General features: G+C 44.4%; 1 long non-coding RNA gene and 1 pseudogene across 1 annotated transcript; one reads left to right on the forward strand and one right to left on the reverse strand.

Annotated features, from left to right (window-relative positions):
* Positions 1 to 2048: 2048 nt before the first annotated feature.
* On the forward strand, positions 2049 to 6140 carry LOC103640349 (probable glycosyltransferase 4; annotated as a pseudogene).
* On the reverse strand, positions 3564 to 5956 carry LOC103639222 (uncharacterized). The gene is made up of 3 exons (XR_559319.3): positions 5540 to 5956; positions 5363 to 5460; positions 3564 to 3837 (listed from the first exon to the last, which is right to left on the reverse strand). It is a non-coding gene; the product is annotated as an uncharacterized lncRNA (long non-coding RNA).
* Positions 6141 to 7622: the final 1482 nt, after the last annotated feature.

Here is a 7622-nt window from a genome sequence, read left to right on the forward strand (position 1 = left end):
TTACCAACGCAATTGTGTGCATCGCTGTACTTCCTAGAATGAACCTACGCCCATGGGCTGTTTCGTAGGAGCTTACCTATTTATCTCTCATCACACCTTCTATTTCAAACTTTACCTTATAAACAATATAATATACAATGCAAAACAGTGTTTTCAATGATCATATGAGTAACCTGTTGCACACGATCTAAAGCCTCGTTGGAAGATAACCTCCCACCAAAACTTTTCTTTCAAATTCTAGGAAATATATTAATATTTATAAGTTCAAGTTAATGCATTATCAAAATATATTTTAAACCAATTTGAATTTTAAATTTATTTTATATTAATTAAGATTTGGTAAATTCTCGATAAGTTTGTTGGCTTAGGATAAAAACATAGTGAACTACTCTTTCGATTTTCAAATTATAGATTATTTTAGTTTGTAATATAAATTAAATCTCTTTAGATTTAACAAAATTTGTAAAAAAACAATATGCACAACATCATATTAATTTTAATTAATTGCCCATGAAATATGTCATTCCTTCCTCTCGCCTGCTGTCGGTCATGAGATCAAACTGTTGTGGCTAGTATCAGAATTCAGAACCCTCAGCATCTATCACCACAGATCATATGCGTTCGTGTCATATAAAGGGTATGTACGATTAATATATATTTACTAATAATTCGAAAAATAAAAAACTAATCATGTTTAAATAAACATATAATTTAAACATAATATATATATATATATATTGTGTATATATATAAAAATAAACGTAGCAATATATGAACTGACTAGTATATTGTCTGTATATAAACATCATTGAAGCTAGCTAGAAATGTTTATTCGACAAAGGCAAGTGATCTGTAATGGACTAATGCTAATAGACTAAGGATGTAAAACCCTTAGCTATTGGATCTATTCTCTAAATATAATAGACAACAAAGAAATTGTATAATACAACATTCACTACCGGAATCCAGGACTTTGCCGAGTGCCGGACGCTTTGTCGAGTGCCTTTTGTCGGGCACTCGGCAAAGGCGACTTTGCCGAGAGCCGCACTCGGCGAATTCCTGCTCTCGGTAACGAGCTGGTTTACCGAGTGCAGGACACTCGGCACAGGAGAACTCTCGGCAAAGACATGTTTACCGAGTGTTAAACACTCGACAAAGGTGGCGCTCAGCAAAGGGCCGTCAGTGGCCGTCTTAAAGCTGACGGCCGTCAGCTTTTGCCGAGGGCCGAGGGTCGGCACTCGGCAAAGAGGCTTCTTTGCCGAGTGCCAAATATTTGATACTCGGCAAAAAAACTCTTTACCGAGTGTCTTCTCTGGACACTCGGCAAAGCATATTTTTATTTTTTAGATTTTGTCCACCAAACTTTTTATGGTATGTTCTTACACTATATAGACCTACATGTATCAGTCGTGGACAATTATAACAGAGTTTTCAATCGTTAGTAGATTTAGTTCGTTTATTTGAATTTCTTCGGAAAATTCAGATTTGAACTGCAGGTCACTCGAAACTTAAAAAACCGTGCATGCAAAAATGATATTCGTGTTACTTAGTATAAGTTACGACCGATTTCAGGAGCGGACCGGAAACTTCGAGCAACATGCTCACTAAACATGGCCGTGAACTTGCCATCCACATGTTTAAAAATTGTATAAAACACAAAGAAAATCGCGTAGAGACTAAGGATGTAAAACACTTAGCTATTGGATCGATTCTCTAAATATAATAGACAACAAAGAAACTGTATAATACAACATTTAGCATATAGATCATAAATACACTGTACAGAAAATCGCGTAGAGACAGGCTCGTAACTAAGACTCTGTCTCTTAATTTTTTTCACTTAAACTCTATCGACCCCTTAAAAGAACTCCTAATTACATGATCTAATGCACACGAGCGGTTGACTACTGGCTGGACCGTACGTTGCATTTAAAGCCTGCTAATTAAACTATTTACAATCTGACGACCTCAGACTTCGAAAGTCCACCCTCCATACCATACACATAACAGTGCAGGTCCAGTGCACTGCAGTGCAGCAAATTAGCAACCCAGGTCCCATGGTGCAGTGCACTGCAGTGCAGCAGGGTGCAGTGAGCTCCTTCCAATACATCGTCGACGATGACGGAGCGACCCGTTGCGGCCGACCGACGTGCCCGGCAGCATCGTCTGCTCCCCATTCCGGTCTTCCCCGTCTTCTTCCTCTTCGTCGTCGCGCCGTGCGCCCTCTTCTTGTTCAGGACGTCCGACTTGGCCCTTGTCCCCAGCATCCGCATCGAGTTTGACCGCCGCGACGCTCTATCCATCGCACCTAGAAATGAGCCGCCGCCAGCACAGCCAGTGCCACTGCCATCGCCGCCACCACTGTCGCCAGCTCCACCGCCTCCGGGTCCAGGTGCGGACGATGACGAGGCGGAGCGGCGACAGCTGCCGCCTCCGCGCCAGCTGACGGACCCACCGTACTCGCTCGGCCCGACCGTCGACTACGACGCGTGCAGGACCCAATGGCTCCGCGACAACCCGCGGTTCCCAGCCTTCGTCGCGCCGGGGAGCCCCCGGGTCGTCGCCGCGCCGATGCAGCGACCCCAACGGCGAACACCTGCTGCTCCGGGCGTTCAAGACCAAGGCGGACTACTGTCGCGTCCACGGCTTCGACATCTTCTACAGCACCGCGGTGCTCGACGCCGAGCTGTCGGGGTTCTGGTCCAATCTGCCGCTGCTGTGGATGTTGATGCTCACGCACCCGCAGACGGAGCTCCTATGGTGGGTGGACTCCGACGTAATCTTCACCGACATGCTCTTCGAGCCGCCGTGGGACAAGTACGCTGGCCACAACCTCGTGCTGCCGGGCTCGGAGGAGAAGGTGTACACCGTCAAGAGCTAGATCGGCATAAACGCCGACAGCTTCATCATCCGCAACTGCTAGTGGTCGCTCGACCTGCTCAACGCGCTCGCGCGCATCGGGCCGCGTGGCCCAGTGCGCGAGTTGTACGGCAGAGTAATCGCTGAGATGCTCTCCGACCAGAAGCCGTATGAGGCCTGCGACCAGTCGGCGCTCATCTACCAGCTCGTGACGGAGCACGGCAGGAGGGGCGACAAGACGTTCCTCGAGAGCTCCTAACGCCTGAGCGGCTTCTGGGCCAACATCGCGGACAAGTTCAAGGATATGCGGCGGGATTCGATCACCCTGTCGGCGCCCGGCAGCGAACGATGGTTGCTCACGACGCACTTCATGGGGTGCAAGCCGTGTGGCGGGAACGACTCAACCTACGATGCGGTTTGGTGTCGGCGCTCAATGGAGCGTGCTCTCAACATCGGCGACGATTCAACCTTTAGGACTGGTTTGGCAGCGAGGAGAGGAAATTCCTTGGGAAATCAGCCCTGAAGGGGATTTATAGAGGCCCTTTCATTTCCAGGGAGAATCACCCCTCTCTGATATACTTGGCACCATTTGGAAGTCAAGGGATTAAATACCCCTCTTGAGCAAAATACTTAAAAAATCAAAAAATCAAAGAAAAAAGAGAAATATTTGGGAAAATCAGAAACACAATGAACATCACTAAACATCCAAAAATAATGCACCACATATAATTCATGTAAAGTTTAATTTGAATACCATATAATATCCATTGAAGCTAATTCATACATCATCACATCATATAAGGTCACCTTTATTCACACATATAGATAGACAATATAATATAAAAAATGGAATACAAATCTCTTGGTTAGGAACTTCTGCACTAGAATAAATTACGAGTTTAACTCTTTTTCACAAGCTTCATGTGGAATGCCATTTCATTTTTCTTCTCCATGTTGGTTTCATGTGTTGCCTCCACTCTGCAAGTAATACCAATTGACACGTTGTTAATAACTTAGTATACATGGTTGCATGCACATAACCAAAGCAACAGAGAAAAGTCACCAGGAGCTAAAAAATTCTGAATGCTTTCCTATTTGCATGCACAGTAGCTAAAAAGTCACCAACAACAGAGAAGTTTGCCTTCCTAGTTGACAGAGATGCAAGAAGCACCATAAAATACTTGAGCTAACTTAACAAAAAACTAAGCCCTTTCCTATTAGATACTAGACGGCCAAATACCTGTCCCTCGCAGCAATTAAAAGTACACAAGCATGATAAAACTGAACATATATCATAAAACTGCTATTACTATTACAGATCAGCTAAGAGAACAGCTATTACTATCACACATAAACCTGAATGCATAGTAGTAACAACTAGGAGAGCAACTGTTACTACTACCCTATGGATGATGCTTTGCAATCTAGCATACCCGTTCGGCAAAACTGCTAGATGTTCTCCTATCACATAAAACTGCTATTACTCTCTAGGTAATTATAATTGAAGCATATATCCAGTGCAGTGAAACTTGATTCAGGTTGTAACTGATTCAATGAGCAATGTAACAGATTCAGGGTATTTGAAACTTGATGTAGCATGCTACTTTAAACCCCCTGGTTGTCCAGTTTGAAAGAAATAAATAGACAAAAGATGATACAAGAATGCTATAATAGAGACCACTGTTTTAAAAAGACTGAGATAATGCTATTTAAAAATTTATTCATTTGGGTTTCTAGATCTCAATTCTCAAGCATGATTCTAAACTAGCACATCAGTTCACAGAAACTAATAAGAAAGAAATGCAGCAATCTTTTCTAGGTACTGATTCAATGCAGCAATTTTTAGATAATGTAACAAAATTTCATTGTACTTCAATATGTAGTCGTTGATTATTTGTGGTTTCAAACCTAATTTTTTAGATAAGAATTGCGATTATCTAATTTGCAGACTACAGTGATACACCTATTGATCTTAAACCATTCTCTCAAAGAAGCCGAACCAAACAGTCAGAACTGACAAGCTCCTAAAAAGTATACGAAGTCAGTGCAGCATCAATTTTCAGTGAAGAAATGCAAGAACTAGAGGGTGGTTCTCCTTTTGTCTACAAGTCATTCTGATCCATTAATACTGGCTACTGATGAAACCAAGCAACTAAACCCCTTCTGAGGTTAGTTCATTCAAACCTCCAAACAATTGTTGAATGCAGATTTTTTGCAGTGAATTTATTAAAGAACCCAGTTCAAGTTCAACTGAACAAAAAATGCATCAAGATGGACAGTTTAAATAGATCAATCGATGTATTGTTCTAAACAAAAAATAGGCATCACTTAACTGATCCAAAAACTGTGCCCCAAACTGAAACCAGCAACTTCCTCTTGGTTCATGCATAAAAATTCATCAGATTTCACTAGGACTCTGGAACCCGCTAGGTGCGTGCATTAGAGTTTATGCAGTTCATGATAAATCATAGGAGAGTCGGCCTTGTACTCGGTAGGTGCATACCTCACTAGCGTTGGGGTTCAAATCTTGGAGGAGACGATCTTGTACTGGATCTTGGAGAAGACCATGTACTGGGTCTTGGAGACAACATTGTATTGTACCTTCGAAGAACCGAATAATGGAGAATGAATTGAAACCCTAGGTAAGTACATAATTTACAAGGAGGAGCGAAGGTCTTACATAGTGCCGCGGAAGACGGTGGTGGAGGACAGCAAACTGAGGCAGAGATGGCGGTGAATGACGACAAATCCGAGACGGTGGCGGTGGTGGAGGGCACCGTCGCCTCACGTCTCGCTCACGACTGCTTCGGGGAAGGACGACGATGGAGTAGCGGCAGAGCGGATGGCAGCAATGTGGACGACGATGGAGCGGCGGCGGAGCGGATGGTGGTGGCGACGGAGGGCGCGGACGCGCGGTCGCTTCGCTCGGATCCGCTCGTGTCCCTTCCAAACTAGGGAAGCTTGCCCGACCTCGGGTGGCCGGGAGCGCTTCCACGGGTATCCCTCCGTGTCGGGGGAGAACTGGACCAGGGTGTTTGTCTTCCAAATGGGCCAAAAAGTATGCCCGGGGTAGATCTCCACGTGAGCTTTGGACCCGGGAAAAAGTATGATTTTCCCGCGAGGAAATGGCCTTACAAACAAGCCCTTACGGGTTCGAGCACAATTCGCTCAACACCACCGCCGTGCGGCGGGTCCGAAACGACACTGGCGGGCCGCTGGACGCCGCTGACGAGGAGCTCGGCCGGCTCTTGCATCCCGCGTTCAAGGCTGCCAATTTGTGACTACTAATTAGCAGGAATTTTTTTAATAACTTGAGCTTCTTAATTAGTTCTTATTAGTTATTACTGGAAAACGCAGCCTTTAAATTTTACGCACAAATTTGTTGTTAATTGGCAAAAACATGAAATCTTGCAACTTATGATATGAAATACTGCATGCCTCATATATGATCGAAATGGTAGGCATGGCACTCACATCAAGATTCCATCCCGCTTACACCTTTGACACAGGCCATTGACGGGCCCCGTAAGTTCCACGTGTTTCTAGCGGTCCCTGTCACCGACTGGGTCCGATATCGCCATGTGTTTAGAGGCATCTATGGGACCCAGCTGCCCACTAGAGGCCCTCTAGGAGGCCTTTCATGCCTAAATGCTCCGCTGACTACAGTAGGGTTCAGGTGCGTCACAGGTCATAGGCCCCAGCGTGCCACCATCCATGGCGAGGTCCTAGGCCCTAGATAGTCTCTGGCTAGGTGGACACTAGACGTGCCACGTAGGCTAGACGCCTCATTGTGATTGGTCAAGGAGTTGGTAGAGTCACTAAGTTGTTACACATGTGAGATGGGACACACATAACCCACAACATGTGTCAGACTGGTTGTACTAGTGCGCCACTAAGGGTTCACGCATGGGCGATGTGCGCTACGACCAACGGCAACCTTGACCGGCCATGACATGTAGACAACCTTGACCATCCATGATGTACATGCGACATCGCTACAGGGTCAAGGAATGACAACTACACCTTCTATAGTAGAGTAGATAGGGTCAAACTAATAGGCTGGCTCCATGCATCTTGTAACCCCCTCTCCCTTGGTCTATAAAAGAGATAAGCTGAGATTCCACAGTGTGAACAATCCTTCTGTGCATTGCCTATTTGTTTTTTACTACTGTGATTCCAGTTTGTATTTTCTTCCATCCCATGTGGTTTACCATGTGATCGGTTTAGGTTTGGTAGAATTTTAATTGGAGCAAATCATGGCAAGTTTTTGATATAGAGAGGGGAGAATTGTTGTTGTCGTCATGAGACCAGCAAAGCAGACAAGAAGTCCCTCTTTTTAAAGTGTTATCCTTAATGTCTTCTCTTTCTAAAAATCGTTGCTCTCTGTAAGCATTGTTCAGAACTCATCTGTATGCCGTTGTCAAATTTTAGAACACATCATCCGATGAAGGACATATATTGTTCCTTGTATACTCTTTGGAGAATGTAATCCTCAGCGTACTTGAAGGTCAAGATAAAATGGTCTGGCTGATTGACTTCACATGATGGACAATGGCAAATGTTGTGCCCATAAAAACTGTCCGAGAAACTTTAAACATCCTGCAAAACCATTACAACGAGAGACTGGCCACTTCTTTTCTATTCAATCCCCCACAGTATTCCAAGACTTCTGGAAGGTAAAGTCTATCGGTCTTCCCCAATGTAATATATGTATTTTGCTAATACTATGGGAGTCGTTACATCTCAGGTGCCTAGATTTTGAG

Source organism: Zea mays, chromosome 9 (assembly GCF_902167145.1).
Source record: "Zea mays cultivar B73 chromosome 9, Zm-B73-REFERENCE-NAM-5.0, whole genome shotgun sequence".
In the NCBI taxonomy this organism is placed as follows: Eukaryota; Viridiplantae; Streptophyta; class Magnoliopsida; order Poales; family Poaceae; genus Zea; species Zea mays.